The 18,443-nt window shown below is 34.7% G+C and overlaps 2 long non-coding RNA genes across 2 annotated transcripts; one reads left to right on the forward strand and one right to left on the reverse strand.

Moving 5' to 3' along the window:
* The first annotated feature begins 641 nt into the window (after positions 1–641).
* LOC119073945 lies at positions 642–10,116 on the forward strand. Its single transcript, XR_005087157.1, has 3 exons — positions 642–654; positions 9,770–9,771; positions 9,956–10,116. It is a non-coding gene; the product is annotated as an uncharacterized LOC119073945 (long non-coding RNA).
* Positions 5,526–11,134, reverse strand: LOC119074469. The gene is made up of 3 exons (XR_005087243.1): positions 11,067–11,134; positions 10,902–11,002; positions 5,526–5,703 (listed from the first exon to the last, which is right to left on the reverse strand). It is a non-coding gene; the product is annotated as an uncharacterized LOC119074469 (long non-coding RNA).
* Between the last annotated feature and the right edge of the window lie 7,309 nt (positions 11,135–18,443).

Here is an 18,443-nt window from a genome sequence, read left to right on the forward strand (position 1 = left end):
CGTACGAGTGTTGTGCAAGAACGAACGAAGAACGAAACTTCGAACGCTTACACAAGATATTTACCCTTCACGTTAGAGTTATTTTTTTCTTCACATATGAGATGTGACTAGCCCTATTTTCTCCACCCAAAAGGCTTTAAGAAAATGTCGTTTTGTTGACGCTTTTTCCGATGACAGTTCGGAGAGGAAGTGTTTATTTTCTCTTCTTTTGTTTTGTCGGGGAAGAAAACAAAGATTTTCTTCCCCGTGTCGGTGAAGAAAAAAAAGATTTTCTACCCCGAACTGTCACCTTTGTTTTTGTTTTGAAAAATTGTGCAACCAACCAATTGATGTTTTCATTTCGAAGCTAAAACCTTTGGAAGAAAATTGGAAACTCCAACTGGAGTGATTGGCGGAACTTGCTCTGCTCTGGGCGCAAAACGATGCTGTTTCCTATTTTCCTATTTCTCATTTTCTACCATCGGTAACCAAATAATTCTACAATGCGTCTCTCTAACAAACAAACTTCGGTTTGACGCTGTCAAGCAAGTCAAATAAAGTAGACTGAAAGAATCATAATAAATCCTTCTAAATCACGTATCATGTCCTTCAAACGAAGTTACATATCTGTGCAACAAATAGCAAAAATCCGTTCAATCAAGTCTTCCAATAAAAGTCAAGATTGAATATGAAAGAAAACTTAAATGTTTCTCAAGTTGAACAGCGAAAAAAAGCCTCCACCAGCAGCACAGAAATATGCAACAAATGCAATAAATTCAACAAGAATTTCCATGTTCTTTCTCTTACCATTTATTTCCACCAGTTCAACATGCCACATTCGGTTACTCTGTTCGCTGGGAGTTGATATTTCAGTAAATTTCAGTGTACGTATACATTTAAAGTTAAAATGCAGGTATGCGAGAGCTAGCCAATCCAAACAAAATCGGAATAATGCAAATTATTTGCAGTCAGGTGGTTGCAAACGTGAATATGGTGCAACTGGAAGGAAAATCGTTCGTTTGGGGTGTTGATTTCGTGAATGTTCCGGTTAAATTGTTCCATTTTAAAATTGGCTCGGACGGATCAAGAGCGTTATGCTTGTGAACCGAACAATCTTATCCTTAACTAAACGGACTACTAAATATTTTACGACTACAAATCTACAGTGAATGCATTTCAGCCAACAGGAAGAGCATTTTGCTTGTATCAAAGTTCATGGACGACTGATTTCAATAAACAATTTGCCAAGCTTCTCATTCGTGCAATTCAATTCGAAATTGGCTTAGCGCTAGAATAAATTTTTGTGTCGCCTCCGTCAACAGGTGTGTCACACGAAATAACATTTGACTCATTGTAATTCATAAATTATTTCCCTCTCTACGGAAAGCCTAAACAAAAAAAAAACTTTTCCCATTTATTACCAACACGTTGATGTGTCGATTAGTCCAACTAGAACCAACGAAACAAAAGAAACAAAAAAAATTTACACAAAAGAAAAATGATTAAAATCTTGTTAACAAATAGCGCAACATTTACCATCGCCATCAAACACCTGAAATGAATTTTAAAACGGCCAACGATTTTCTGTTTGGTTTTTATTCCAACCAGCACAGAGGTTTTATTGTATAGGCTTGCACAAAATGTTATGAAAAGAAAAATCCGAACAGGAAAAATAGCAGAAGAGAAGAAAAGAAAATCAACTGAGAGTTAATTATCGATGGAAAGTCAACATGAAATAATAATTTCGTTACAGAAAATGTTTGCTGTGTTTGCAGAGTATATTTCCTGGGTTCATTTCGAAAGTAGGACACGAATGGATGAAAATTTATTAGTAATTGTTATTAAGAAAGAAAAACTTGGTACGCTTCGATAGCACGAACTGAGTGGTTTGCGATGGGGTGGTGCACTCCCATTGTTAGGTAAAAAGTAACAACTCGGGGTTTTCCTTCATATTCTATAAGCTATGGAAACTAACTGATTTTGCATTGCATAACCAATGGTTTAACCATGCCAGGCTACAGGTTTAACAAGCAGCTTTAAATGTGATGATAATGGTAATTAAACCGTTCTGGAAAAATGCTTGTTTGAACACTTCTTTATTAAGATTTGCAGTATTCATTGTTTTCTGCGAAAGATTTTCCTTTGGTATGAACATTACTCATTCACGGATCAACAATTAATGAAATTGTCTTCACGAATGTGGTATTTTTGGTATTTGACCATGTTACACAAATTAATGTAAATTCAGCGCTCCCACAGTGTCTTACTTTCCTACTTTGTCCTACATTTTGAAAATTCATCCTACTTGTCCTACTGTCCTGCGTAGGACATTTTTGCTAAACCATTCTCATACATTTCTATAAAAATAAAATTTTTATTCGGTTTCTACTGTAGTCTGCAGTCGAATTTAATGACCAAGGTGTATTGTCGTAAAAGTTGATCGGATTCACACATTGTATGAATGATTCGCAAATTTGTTCGACTTCCATCAATGTCACAGTCAACAAATGGATCTTGTTCAATGCAGTCATATTTGATTCATAGGACCACAACACTGGTCATGATATTGGATATTGTTGAGTTTGTAAAAGATTTCTTATTTTCATCATTCCGAAAGTAATCCGTAAAAGTCTTAAAATTGGTGCTTGTCAGCACGAAGAAGTCAACCCTGAGTACGAGAAAAGAGGAACAAGAAAGGTAGTTAGGTCGGGCACCGAAATACAAATAGGAACTATGAAGAAGTCCTATCCCTCTTGAAGTGAAAATACTGTCCTGCAGAAGGACAGGAAATTTTTTTAGTGGGACCACTGCGTGAAAGTAGCAAGTGGGATTGTCCTGCGTTCATAAATTTTCTTTTGGGAGTTTTAGCCATTCAGAAAGGTTTTAGCCATTTCAGCTAAATTCAGAAAAAATTCTCATTTTTTTTTATTTAAAAAAAAAATCACAAAAATAAGCTCTGGGCGTCGATTCTCGAAACATTCGTAACTTGACAGTTCGTATTGGATTTTATACATGCAACTGTCAAGCTGCGAGTTCTTAGTGTTACGAATGCTACGAGAATCTACGCCCTGGCCGACGATTCTCGTATTTTCGTAACTCCAAATATTCGTAATCTGACAGTTGTCACATAAGAACTGTCAAGTTACAAAAAAGTAATGGCAAGAGTAACGGCAATTCGCGACACAATTTCCTTTTACATGTAAACTTACATTAGCAAATTTGCGCGTCTGTAAATCAGTGTCAATTACAGTCTGTTTTGGGAAGACTTGACGTTAGAGACTTGATTATCAACTCAATTTGAGAATTTTGGACTACCGGCGCGTGGAGGCCTCTTCTCTTCTTAAATTCTGTTCTTTTGCCTGTTCTTGGAGGGCGTTGGTGAAAGCTTTAATTTAATAGAATGTTCTGCAGTTTTCAATGTCATTCAATCAGTTGGGGAAAGCCTGGGACGGTGATGTGTTGTCTTTAAAAAATTCAAATGTAAAAAATATAGAACATACAAGTGGCGCTGACTTCACGTGCATCAACAAAGTGTTCTACATCATTTTCATGACCTTGCAAACGTCAGACACGATTCCAGAGCTGTCAGACATGTCGAAAAATATCGAATGAATTGAACGAAAGTTTCTACTAGAAACCAGTAAATTAAACGCAGTTACCGTCAATTAATTGAGCTTAAGGACTACTTGACGAAAAATTAAGTGAGGTTACATTGACGAGTACCGTACGTTTGGTTTATTCTGTATTTTTGATTACATTTTTCTTAGAAAAATACCAAGCGTCCCAGATGTTCACAGCTTGTGAAGTGAACCAGTTGGTGGATAATCAGCTGTTGCTGATTCTGCATATGAATTACATTTACGGAGTGCAGGTTTTTTTTAATCACCTCGCCCAACAACATACGTTTGTTTTATTGTCAATGAAAAATACAACTCAAGAATAACAAAATTGTTACGAACGCATCTGGTACGCTAGTTATCTGACCCCAACTCGATGTCTTCAACTCTTCAATGGTGCATGTTAAACGGTGTATATATCAATATATCCTGCATTGCTTTGTGTTGGATTTCCAATTGAATGATCAAGTAATCCTATGCTCTAGACTAGTGTGCCTTGAAGAAAATGTATCAGAATCTTCACTTCTTTTATATTAGTCAAACTATTTGGACGTTCCTTTAATAAATTCCCTTTGTATAAAACCAAGTCTTGTGATTTACTGCCCTGGAATTATTGAGAATCTAACAGGTTATGGGCCCAGATAACGCAGGAAGAGAAAGAATGTAAGAGACAAAAATATTACGGCCGGAAAGTTGATAAATTGAATTGCGATGTACGACACGATTTCAATATGGACCATACTTTTGGAAATCGAGGATGATTGCAAAACGGAATCGCGATGGAATTGGAACTGTGTTGGGATGGTACTGGAATTGGAACGGTGTCAGTGGTGTTGGGAGTGGCGCACGCCATAGTCCAGCTGATATTCGTGAAGTGTTGAAAAGAAGGATTGAAGGAAGGAATCCATTAACGAATTTCGAATGGAACGTGGTCAGTTTTGAGTTTGAGCAAGAAATTTGAGCATTGGAAACGGCAATAGGATTGAGCAACAGAATTGAGCTGTGGAGCAATAGATTTGAGCAACAGATTTGAGTCAGAAGTATAGCAACAGAATTGAGCAATAGAACAGAAATTTGATCCCGAATTAACGTCTGGAAGTTAATGGATTTGAAATTGGGAAATATGGATTTTGGCCACAGCAAGGAGAAGGATGGCGAAATCGAACGTATTGAAAACTACAACTGTGTGGAAGTGGATTGTGTGTTGAGTTAATTTGATTAAGGAGGTGTCAAAATATTGTTCTAGAAAGGTGTTACTTGATTATTCAATTGAGGAGGTGTGTTGGATTTCCAATTGAATGATCAAGTAATCCTATGCTCTAGACTAGTGTGCCTTGAAGAAAATGTATCAGAATCTTCACTTCTTTTATATTAGTCAAACTATTTGGACGTTCCTTTAATAAAAAATTCCCTTTGTATAAAACCAAGTCTTGTGATTTACTGCCCTGGAATTATTGAGAATCTAACACTTTGCTTTCAATATGAAGTGTACAGCTATAGTTCGACTTTCGTTGAAATTGCTAATTCTGATAAATTTTCTCAACGACAAAAAAAATGAGAACTTAAATTTCCACTTTGCTATTCATGAAACTCAAAATCAAAAATGTAAAAAGTTTCTATCATTGTTGACGTCTGGATCTATTCAACGTTCCATCTATGCTTTTAGAAAACTGTTGAATGCAGATATAGTAAGTAATAGTAGATTACTGTACCAGGGAAGTAATTTGATATCTCGTATCTCGTATCGGGCGGAAGCCCTCGGATACTTTTACTCATCTGGATACGAAATATCAAATTATTTCCAGAGTACAGTATGCTATTTTACTTTACGAGCGATGTGAAGGATTTTCCCTAGGGAGAGAATGACCCTATTATCTCCCTTGTAAAGTAAATCGAGTCAGAAAATTTGTGCGCACAGTATAATCTCTCTCTTTCTCTCACTTTAATTTCACTTTATTACAAACAACATACGCTTGACAATACAAAAGAAACGGAAAAAGCATAACGTTCCCTTCAAATTCCATATTAGAATGCAATGCAATAATATCCGGAATAATATCCATTCGGTGTGGTTGTGACATGACCTCATACCACTTACATCGTTGTGCTGTGAAAAATGGAGAAAAAGAAAATGTTTTTATGTTTCTTAAATATTTGTGTATGAAAATGAAATGAATATTTTCGCAAAAGGAATTTGAAATTTCAAAGCAATTTTCGTAGAACAAAAAAAAAATAAAAATAAAAGTTAACTGTTCCCGGGAAAAATGAAAGGAAATTCAAACAAAAAAAAACCAATTTAATTTCGTTGGAAGTCACATTACATTGAATCATAGCCTCATAACATGTTATGTGCGTATGCTGTCTAATTTCCTTATGCGCCAAATCTTTCCCACATTAAAATGTATACAAGGGAAGCCGAACGAAATTACGTTCTTTTTAATGTTGCGGAGTCAATTTCTGTAATTCTACGCCCGTACGTAATACTAATGTCTAATGGGTTTAATCTGCCGTTTGCAACATCTGCAATTCCAAGATAGAAAAGTAATAGCAGAACGCTTGTTATATTGAGAACTGCATTTTTTTACATATCTGGACACATATGAGTTGGTGAAACAGGAACTCATCAGGAAAACAATTTTGAGGTCGATTTACTATTTTCAAATAATTGATGGGGTACGCTCACGGAATTTTGAAAACCGACACATTTTCTGTCTCGTGATTTACTGGTTTTTTTGAATTTTGCATGTATTTTATAGGAAGAGACTATTGGCACCGGGTGCCATTAGCCACAGTATTATAAAGAGACTATTGGCACCCCGGTGCCATTAGCCACAGTATTATAAAAAGACTATTGGCACCCGGAAAAATTAAAATTTGAATAAGAAATCCGGACATTTTGAAAATTAAACTTGTTTTGTACACAATTCTAGGGAATTCATATTTTTACAAAATGTAAGGTAAAGACTGATTGTTCGATCCTGAGGAACTCATTGTTTTACAAAATGTAACGTAAAGGTAGTTTGTTCGATCTTAGGGAATTCGTCCTTTTACGAAATTTAACGTATTTCCCTAGTATTGTGTAAAGTTTAGTTTTCAAAATATTCGGATTTTTTATTCAGATTTAAATTTTTCCGGGTGCCAATAGTCTCTTTATAATACTGTGGCTAATGGCACCAGGTGCTAATAGTCTCTTTATAATAGTGTGGCTAATGGCACCGGGTGCGATTAGCATTAGTATAATAACGAGACTATTGGCACCAGGTGCCATTAGCCACAGTATTATAAAGAGACTATTGGCACCCGGTGCCAATAGCATATTCGATTTTTGTATGAAGAAATCAGAAACTCAAGTAAAACACACAAACAGACAATGTGTCGGTTTTCAAAATTCCGTATGTGTAAAATTTTAGAATTTTGGTTCGTTTCGTCAAACTGTCCTTTAAAAAAAAAATTCTATGAGACATCTTCTGGCTGTATCAAGTTAGTTTTACTAACTATTATCTGGTAAACCTATAAATAATGAAATTCGCTAGAAAAAACGTTATTTAGGGAACTTTAAAGTTCAATGATTCTCCAAAATTTGATGGGTTGAGATACATTGTGAAAAATCAACTCCATTCCTATCTGGGACGGTGGGTATGGTCGAGTAGGGTGTCAATGGATAGAGCTTGAAGTAAGCTACAAAACTCAGGGTTGGAGCTTCCTGCTACTAACTTTCCCAGTCGCCCAGAGGCCCTTCAAAAATTTCGAGTTTTTCACTTGTTGCGGTGGCTGTGTGTGTGCCGAACATCGGCGTTTGTTGGTCAATAATATTCAGATCATTGACCTTCATAAACGTGCACAATTTGACATTATTCACATCTCGCATGTTGGAGTAATTGATAAGAACGATTTTCGCGACCACTTCGGAGAACAATTTTCTAAGGGCCATGACAGCCCAACAAAATTTTTTCTCAGAATTGAACGACGATTCATTTGAGCCATATCTCGATTGGTTCACCGTCGGCTTGAATCCCGATTCCATGTAAGCAGTTCGAAGTTTTGGCGAATTGACTCTTAAGTGACCTAAGCCGAAAATTGTCTGAGTCACTTGCAAATGAACGGCCGAAGAGTAAACACGTCGTCTTATTTGTAGTCCGGATATCCGTGATATCCATAAGTAAAGCCTAACAGAATTACGTCACTCAGGCACAGAAATGTATTTTGGCTTCTTAAATCAACTTTATAAAAAAACGACACAAAAGTTTGGGATGCAGTAGAACAACTTTTAGTTACTATAATAATATACAATTCAAGTAAATTCGATGTTTGGAACTTAATTCAACATCACATCGCTGTACAAAATTGTACGATATGCGATGATTTGATTAAATCTTTGGTTCCCACATCATCTGGAATGTAATGCAAAAAACAGAAAAAACAAACAAACAAAAACCTCATTTTGCAAAGTCAGGATGGGTAAAAAGTGCAGATATTTTATTGGGACGCTGTTGATTTCATGTAGTCATTTTGATGTTGGTTCAAACAGTTTCCCTTTTTATGCAAGTGTAAAGCAGCCTCCAGTGCAATACTTTAAATTTGTGCAATCTTTTGCAGTGTTGCATGGTTTTGGGTTCGTCAGTATAATGTCAGTAGCATAACAATGACGATTACTTGCAGGGCCTATTTTTTAGAATATTTTGAAGAATTTCTAGAATTTTTAGAAAATTGTAGAAAATTGTAGAAAATTTTAGAATTTTTAGAAAATTCTAGAAAATTTTAGAAAATTCTAGAAATTTCTAGAAAATTTTAGAAAATTTTAGAATTTTTAGAAAATTTTAGAATTTTTAGAAAAATGTAGAAAATTCTAGAAATTTTAGAAAAATTGTAGAAAATTAAAGAAAATTTCGAGAAAACGTCTGAAAACAAATGGTTGATAACGTGGGTTATATTTTGCATTTTATTTTTATTGTAATTTGGCCGACTTGTTCTTAAATATTGATAGGAAATATTCTTAAAAATCACTTTTATATTCTTGAACAAAATAGATAAAAAGGATGCTACACAATGGTACGACGGCCACACGGTCTTTAATTTTACTTTCATGTCGCTTCTAGCTAGTGAAATGCCTACAAACTAAAATAACTAAAATTGGAGCAGGCAAAAACTTCGAACCTAACAGAGCTTGTATGCTTTTCCCTTACCCAACAAGGCTCACGTTAAGTGATTTGACTTGAAGCGGAGCTGCTATTTCGAATTACGAGTGTGATGGTGGTCACAGGACAGTATAGGTCTGCCTATTTTCAGTTGCTTCACCCGACAGCACTAAACTTAAATTGAAATTGAGTGACGGAAATCGTTGAAAAACATTTTACTAAACGAAATAAATTTTACTGAAAATGTTTCTTTTACATACTTCTGTGCAAAAACAACATGAGATGGACAAAAAACAACAATGGAGAATTTACCTAACCAAAAATGAATATTGAGTTGACATTGTGTATGAAGAAAAAATCAACAGTCAACTCACGATACAATAAACCGTGATAGTCCTGTGATATTTTTAATCATGGGATAACTCTCCATTCATTGAATTTACATGAAATTTGGACCACTTACGATTCACATGGGACACCTCTGTATTTTTAATAATTAATTAACTTTGTCAGACGAAATCGCCAATAATTAAAAAAGTTCGTTAATTAAGTAAACAAAAGATAAATCTTTAAAATAAAAGTGGTTTCTTATAGGAGAATGATGTTTAGAAACTAAGAAGAAATGTAGTAGAGTTTTTCCATATTTTAGTACATTCCGTCATAAAATTACTGCTGTCACTGCGCTTATTTTCATGTGAACCAACTTCATTGCTGTGACATTTCATGGGAATGAATCAATGTGAAGTTGTTTCACAAAAAAATAGTCCAGTAAGAATGAAGTACTATAAAAAAATGTGGCGCCTCTACAGGCCAACCGACTAGGCGAATAACAAGATCCAAAATCGCAGAGAAATTTAAGTTCAAAGTGGAGATTTGTTAAATTAGGTCAAATCTCCAATATTTACCTTAATAAAATCAGTGGAAGAAAATCGTAGTGAGTGAATAACGGTCATTAATCGATGTTGAGAATTTTGCCAAACAGCAAAAAAGAAAATTATTAATAATACAGTCAAAGACACACGCGTGATAGTGGTAAAGCCGTATGCAGACTGTTTCTGACTGTATAATTAAATTTTTAACGAGAAAACAAAAAATAGTTATTTACAAAACAAGAGATGACTTTTATCCCGAGTTATGTAATGGATTTTACATGCTTTTGAAGGCCCTTACCAAATTTCTTGTTTTAATAAGCCACTTTCGACCCTAGAGAAAACAAAAGCATAGTATTTATGTACAGTAGTGCGATCAAAGTAGTGCGTAAATGGATTTTCATATATACTTTTGCGCACTAGTGCGTAAAAGTGATGTTTGGAAAAATGAAGATCCTACTCCTGTACATAAAATCTTGTTGCTAACTTCTGCCTAAACTGGAATTTTGCGCATACGATGTGTTGTCAACCTCTGCTTCGCCTCGGATGGACAATTTTCACATCTATTGCGCAAAATTTCCATTTAGGCACATGTTAGCAAAATAGCTATTTATCGTGTACGCGCTTTGTTTTCCCTCAAAATTATTCAACTAGGATGTGTAAACGAAAATTATTCTTCTGTCAAACAAGTCATTCTCCTATTTTTTGTCTCGTTTTCGCTTACACGATAAAACATCTTACTGACATTTAAGGAGAAATCTCAGTAAGCCTCGATGTTCCCCTCAAATGGCAGTAATATATATTACATAACTAGGGATAAAAAGATGAAAAGTAGAGTTTTCGTGTGAATTTTTTTCATCCGAGGCGAAGCCGAGGTCAATAAACACACGAAAACGAGACTTTTCATTTTTATACCGAGTTATGTTATGGATTTTACATGCTGAGGGCTTCGAAAGAAGTGTTTGCAACATGAAAAGTACGGTTTTCGACGCATGTAGCATGTAAAATAGATTTTCAAAAAGAGCAGGTCTCTAAGTTAGTACTAATTTGCAGTCAATGAAAATTTTAGAAAATTTTAGAAATTTCTAGAATTTTTAGAAAATTTTAGAAAATTTTAGAAAATTCTAGAATTTTTAGAAAATTTTAGAAAATTTTAGAAAATTCTAGAATTTTTAGAAAATTTTAGAAAATTCTAGAATTTTTAGAAAATTTTAGAAATCGTTTTCTAAAAAATAGGCCCTGATTACTTGTCTGATCAAAGACAGTTGTACACCCCATCCAACACTTTCCTCGATCACAACCTTTCTTATCCAGCGCATTTGCATTAGTCAACACCATCAGCATTGACATGACCATCAGCATACCGAAAACTCGTTGGAAAGTGGACATTTTAATATTTGATCTGGGATATTGATTTAGATCTTGAACATTTTCTTTTATGTAAAATATATTGTAGTCTTACTCACCGAGTAAATTCGAAGATTTTGTTCACAAAAGAAACTCAACGGCAACGTTGTAGTTAACGACACGCTCGTTTGAATGAAGTTTCTGGCAGCTATCGTCAGCTTATATTTGCAGCAAAAGTATAAGTAAACCTTCGCTTTCATTGTAACGAAATTAGGCCGACATGGTATACACTGATAGAAAAGTTGACGTGCTGGATGTGTTGTGTAACGCATGCCAAACCAAGGTTCTGAAAGAACAGGGTGTCTTAACCTGTTAAGACACCCACGAAGGCGGGTGACACCGAAATCGATAAACGCACTCAGTACGGATTGTGTTAAACTTAAAGAAAATGTTTTTTTTTTTAGGAAAATTCGGAATTTTGTTTTTGTTACGTTGCCTTTTTCGTATAAACTTAGTAGCAGCTGAACTCAATTTGTGTGTCACCGCCTTTGTGATCAACTGAGAGTTGTCTTAACCTGGTTCTTTCAGAACCTTGTGCCAGACATCTAAAATGACTTCTAGACTATTTAAGGATCGTACTTTGGGTACATTCTGATGAACATTTTTAGACCAGTACGAAGTACTGGGGATACGTTTGTAACACGTCGAATCGGAGTTCCTGAGTAAGGGGATACATATTGTCGTTGTCCGGAGATGCCAATTCAGCGAAGAAAAAAAAATGTCCGTCCGTCTGCAAACGGATTTTGACTACTTTTGCGTTTTTAGATCGGCATTGATCATACCTATCAGGGAAAAAAGGTTATGAAATTTGGGCTAGTTCCCTTGGAGTGAGCTTATATCCGGCTACTCGACCGTACAGTGAACGTGAAGTATTTTGTCAATATCTCGAGTAAACTTTGATCGAATTTCACGAATTTTTTTGTTTGAAAGGTATGGATGACCGTAATGCGGCAGTACTAGTTTACGTCCAATATCAAAATAACAGTCGGCCGCCATTTTGAATTTTACTAAAAACGATATAGATCGGTAAAAATTCTACTTAGAAAGGTACTGATCAGTGTGAAGTGATTGGTTACGTTTGTGGGGTGTTTCAAGCATCCCATCTATATATAACTATATACAGCTATATTGAGCTATTTTCAGCCATATACTGGCATATTTATTGTAAATAGTTTATTTATAGGTAAATATAGCGGTATGTAGCTGTTTAAATATGAATTTATTAAATTTGACTTCGTACGGAGTCTTATCTTCATTTATTTATTTTTTGTTTCTCGAATTCATCAAACCGATTGTACATGGAGTGACGGGCTTGAACCTCAAAAACCTTTTTTTTTAGTGTACTGCTATGAAAATATTTTGTTTTCTGTTGGAGATAGGCGTCCTCAAATGCAAATGCAACATTTATCTAAACGCTTTTTTCATGCACCGATTAATAATAAAACTTGAAACGTTTGGAACTTTAAAAATGCTAAATGTTTTTGATAAAAAGAATTGTGGCGTATTAATTAATTCATTGAGTTCATTACAATTCTTTTAGTTTTGATTAATAATCAATTACTTTGAGTTCGAGCTGGTTCAAGTTGATAACGCTACACTGAGCGAAATTTCTTACATGCCATGCGTATATCATTCGTGCCCCCTGTTAAAAAGTGTGGTAAGGTAGTTATACAGCGGGCTCGAATATAATACGTGCGAGACGTATTTCGCTTTGACAGAGATTTAAAAATATGAATTTTATTGAATTTACCTACGATTTACATCATATTAACCAGTTTGTAGTAGTTATTATACATTTTAGTAGTCATTGGTAACAAATACTTTAAATAAAAAATCGACTTCTTTGGGAATTGAACCGGGGACCTCTCGATCATGAGCCAACGATCTTTCTAATGTTGCAGTCCAGTAGTGTTGGTTGACATTTTTTATTGTCGAAGCGTACTTTGTAAGCCATAAACGTGTGTGGCGTATAAGTTACACAGAGCACGTTATAACGTAACGCACAATAATGGTGATATGACAGTTTTTAACATAACTGAATTTAAGTTCATAAAGCACGCGTAATTAGCTTCGACTTGATGGCAATATAGTTGTGGACTTGGATTACGAAATGAAATTACTTAATAAAAAATGAAAGTATTTTGACGAGAATTTTTCTGATTTACTATAACTACAACGTGTTAAGAAATATAAATATGATACAAACTCCAATGTCTAAGACAAACATCCACTATATACGTTTAACATACGTGATGTGCGTTTAACTTCCGTCCCACTCGTAAGTTATTCATATTCCACGTATATCACCACAATACGTAACGTATGAATATTCAAATCTGACAATCGAAATACGTAACAACGCTTTCAACGTGTTCCACGTATAAAAAATATTGCCCGTGTATCATATACGTTAATGAAGTATATTCCGACTTCCCGACGAATTTTACACATACCCGGTGTATTGTATGAATTTTCTTATTCTGGGTGTAATACCGTTTTTTTTTTTTAAATACGCAGTTATTTGTTGATCCCAACCAAAACCACCAAAGCAAAAAGTGTGGCGCTAGCCTTGGGTAACTTCTAAAATCAATGATATCACTGGATGTGTCGCTTTCAGCTTCCAAACGAAAAAACAAAGAAAATGTAGGTGCTGTTCGCACATTTTGCGCATATCACTTTGTAATACTTTTGATATTTGCACATAGTGCGAACAGCTAAGAGACTCGCACAATCTGAAGCAATAGCCTTTTCTCAAGGTCAAACAAAGGGCTCATATGTAAAATTTCGTCGAAAAATAAATTCATGACAATCGAACCTACCACCTTCCCTATTTTGAATCAGAATGAATTCAGTAGGACCAAATCAAGCATTATGTGATATAGGGCGTTCCATTTCGGATATAGATCACTTTTATGCCGTGGGACATCATACAAAAAATGAGTTCACTTTCGGTATTTTTTATATGAAGATGCCGTGGGACAAACTTGAATCATCTCCGAAATGGAACACTCTATTTTGTAATAAGTGCGAACACACTCGACGTCAGTGAAATTAAGACACAAATTTGCTTCAGCTGAGTTTCATGCAAAACTATTAATATGTACGGTTTATACGGTTTTACCACCACCACACGCGTGCTTGTAAATATTTCTTCCTTATAAAGACCTATAATCACTTTTGTTTGTATGGGTGGTCCAGCTGAAAAATTTTCTTGTTTACAGTTTGTTCACCTTTAGAAAACACAATTTTTCATTTATAGCTGTAAAGTCATCGATATTCCCAGTCAATTATGTGATTCCCAGTTTTTGATATTTTGGCGCAAAATTTGAATTCGCTACAAAATATCATAATCATATCAAATATGTTCAGAACTAGAACAAACCCACTGTAAATTTCACTGACGTCGACTGTGGCATTTTTACAAAAAAAAAATCTTGAAACTCTGCTGAAATGAGAAACTTTTTCATTATAAAACAAGGAGGATGCACCTCAAACCATGCCAGGAAGAACAGTTAACATATGATTGAACGGTCATGTTTGTATATACCAAATGTGATCTTTCATACAAACATGTCTGTCTGACTTGTTTTGCTAATATATCGGTGCTGTATCAGAGGAGCAAAAAATTAATGTTAAGAAACGAAAAACGAAATTAAGTTCCATCCAGATCACTTAAGTAAAAGTAGAAAATGATTACAGCATCGAGTTATAATAAATTAGGTCACCACATTCCTTTGAGACAAGTACAATCCCTTTATATCGGTTAGAAAAATAATAATAAAAAAACCGACTAACCATCTACCCCTTTACACCTGCATACCTTATCCACCCACCCATACCTATACATGTGTCAGTCCTTTCCCTATAACATGAACTTAATGTGCTCCAAAATAACATTCCAAACCACATTAAATTACAATATAACAACAACTTCGGTAGAAAAAATATATCCCTCAAATCCAATTTAAAATTATTCTAGAGAGTCTACGATACGATAAAAAAAAATATTTTTTCAAATATGTTGCCATGTCCTTTGGGATCAAAAAGCAGTTTATTTAAACGAGGAATAAAACTTGATATAATGTTAATATAAGAACTACATAATACTAGTCCTGCATGGAATATCTAAACGAAATACATTTCGCTCTGGCACTGAGAGCGTGTGTATATATGGGAAATATTGTGTAGTGTATTTCGGGGATAAGGGAGTCGTAGGTATAATCGTATAAATATACACATTCCGAACATCCACTTTCATATTTATACGATTTTTTTTCGTTCTTTCTTCTTCTTCAGATATTTATTTCTGGATAATATCAACATCAACGCAACTTTCGGTGTACATTGTAATGGTGCCCTATTTTCTATTATTTTACCATGTAGCAAGAAATAACTTTAATAAATTATACATTATTATCCGAAAGGATGACATCTACCCAACATTTTGTAATTCCACTTAATTCAATGCATGGTACGATGATTTAAGAAAATGTATTTTATTCAGCAAAAAATATCTAACTAGCCGTTTGTCTAGTCTGGTTTGTCACTGGCAATTATTTCCATCAAGGATGAGGTGCAATGCGCTTCAAAGTTATGAGGAACTCGCTAATTCCGAAAAGACAATCCACATGATATTAATGAAACGTTCAATTCAAGAATTAGATTTTTTCCCCATGGAATCATTCATAAATTACGTAACATTCAGTGGTGTTAACAAAAGTGAATCCTAAATAACTCGAGAAATATGCGTTCTGTAAAGTTAAAAAAACTATGTTTTACAATCCCAATTGGGGTATATTTGGGGGTAGAGATTGAGGTAAAACATAGTTTTACGTTTTTAACATTTAATTTTAATGACAGCACTGAAAAAATGTCCCGTATATAATGAATGATCCATCCCTATACTGGAGACGTGATGTGTGATATAATTCTAAAAATAACATTTTGAAGTCACTACAAACAATTCTTGTCGAAAGGAGTTCCTCTTTCGACAAAAAATATTCCTTAAATTTCGTCAGATTTTTTTTATTTTATTTCGTAATCAATATTTTGAGAAAGTTTGGAAGCTACAGTTTAAGTAGTCGCTGACAAGGACAGTATATAAATAGTATTACAGGTTACAGGTGACGAAAAGTGACGTTTCCGCTTTTTTTGACGACGTTTTTTGTGCCGTTTGCATACTCGACTGTGGCCGAAAGAATATAATTAATTTCCATTGCTGTGTTTACCGGCCGACCGTACTTTGATCGAACTTTTTGATCGTAGGTGCAGTGACGAAAAACGTCGAATTATGATCCGATGGCACAAAAAAACATTTCAAACTTTTACATGAAATATGTGTGAGATCACAGCAGTGTAATGCATTTTCATAGTATTTTACATGCCACAAGCGTCGAAAACCGTACTTTTCAAGTTTCTGTTTCAAGCACTTCTTCCGACGCCCTCAGCATGTAAAATCCATTACATATAACTAGGGATAAAAATGAAAAGTCTCGTTTTAGTGTGTTTATTGCTCGGCTTCGCCTCGGATCAACAAAATTCACACGAAAACTATACTTTTCGTCTTTTTATCCATTGTTATGTAATTATTACATGACTAGGGATAGGCGGAAAATAGAGTTTTAGTGTGAATTTTGTTGAACCGAGGCGTAGCCGAAGTAAATAAACACTCAAAAACTAGACTTGATTTTTAGCCCGAGTTATGTAATGGTTTTACATGCTGAGGGCTTGGAAAGTAGTACTTGGAACGTAAAAACTACGGTTTTTGACGCATGTAGTATGTAAAATATATTTGACATGCTTTAGAGATTCCGTAGGGTCGGAAGTGTCTTATTACATCACTAGGGAAAAAAGAGAATTGGTTTAGAAGCTCACAGCATGTAATAGTTATAAAAAGTTGAAAATTATAATATTTGAGTAAATTTGCTTCAGACGACGAACATGACCTTTTCATATTTATTTCAAGGTATTAATAGATTTTACATGGTATTGTTTCGCTAGGTTCGAAAGTGACTTATTAAATACCTAGGGATAACAAGAAAATTGCTGTAGGTCTCAAAAGCATGTAATAGTAGATTATTCACCTCTGTCCATATGTTTATTTAGACACTTGGGGAGTTATTGCATGAGCCGAAGGCGAATGTTATACCCCAAGTGTCTAAATAAACATTTGGGCAGAGGTGAATACGCTATTTTATCTACCGACGGCGAAATAATAGCACTTTTTCACTGCGATTATGTCACCTAGGTAGATAAAATCCATTATAATACCTGGGATGATAATGAAAAGTCACGTGAGATTGTTGAACTCAGCTTCGCCTCGGACCAAAAGCACTTTTCATCTTTTAATCCCATGTCATGTTTTTTACCCTTGGGTTGTAAATTATTTGTTATTCATTCGTGTGTAAAGTTGAAGGGATGGAAGTAAAAGAAAACGTTTAGGTGGAATTGTTGACCTCGGTGACGCCTCTGATCAACAAAATTCACATGTAAAGTAGGTGTTTTTCTACCTTTTATATCTAATTATGTGAATAACTACTACATGCTGCTTGTATTTAAACTAATTATTTATTTATGGAAGTTGATTCGACTTTGCGTTCACTTGTTATTATATAAGGTATAAGACGCGCCTCATCTTACACAATATGGAACACAGTAGGGGTCCAACATTTGGTTATTTTATGTAAAAAGTCTACGAAATCGCCGTTCTCACAAACTTTACGAACCATAATGTATTACCCCTAGTAAGAAGAACACAAATTAATTTTAAATAGAACGTTCAACGATGATGTTTACTTGCTTCGGTTCGGTTATTAAAAGAGTCGACAGTCGACCAGACTAAAACCGAGTGTTAATACCAGTCGAGCCAAAAGATAGATTTTAAAAAGGTGTTGACAACACACAATTTATACATACACAGTAGGTAGGTATACATATATTTACACACCGAAACCGTTTGCATAAAGTTAATAAATTTGCAAAATATTCACTGGCGAAAAATTTCTATTCTCATGGTTGTTTTCTTTCGTCTCTTCACGTTTTCTTTCTTTTTCCGAGTGTTATTTTCGTTCATGGTATTTAGATGAGACTTTTCGTCTATTTGCAGAACTAAAGGTGAAAAGAATATCGCTGGAAATAAATTTTCATCCTATTGTCAAGTCGAAAGAGAGAGAGTGCGGTGCGGTTAAGCATACGATAGAAGTAGAATAATAATTTAAAGTTCTTGTTAGATGCTTTCGTACATTTAAATAAAGATGAGGAAATTTATATATTTGGGTCGTGTTTAAAACCTCCTTATGCAGTTTATGAATGTCTTATGTGACAGAGTTTGAATATATTTTTTTAAGAGGAAGAAAAAACTATTTTATGTTTCTTTCCCTTGAACAATTGTCGAGTGAACGAGGTTGGAGGAAGAAGCTGCTATTATTAGCTGAAAA

The sequence above is a fragment of the Bradysia coprophila genome, chromosome II (genome assembly GCF_014529535.1).
Source record: "Bradysia coprophila strain Holo2 chromosome II, BU_Bcop_v1, whole genome shotgun sequence".
Taxonomy (NCBI): Eukaryota; Metazoa; Arthropoda; class Insecta; order Diptera; family Sciaridae; genus Bradysia; species Bradysia coprophila.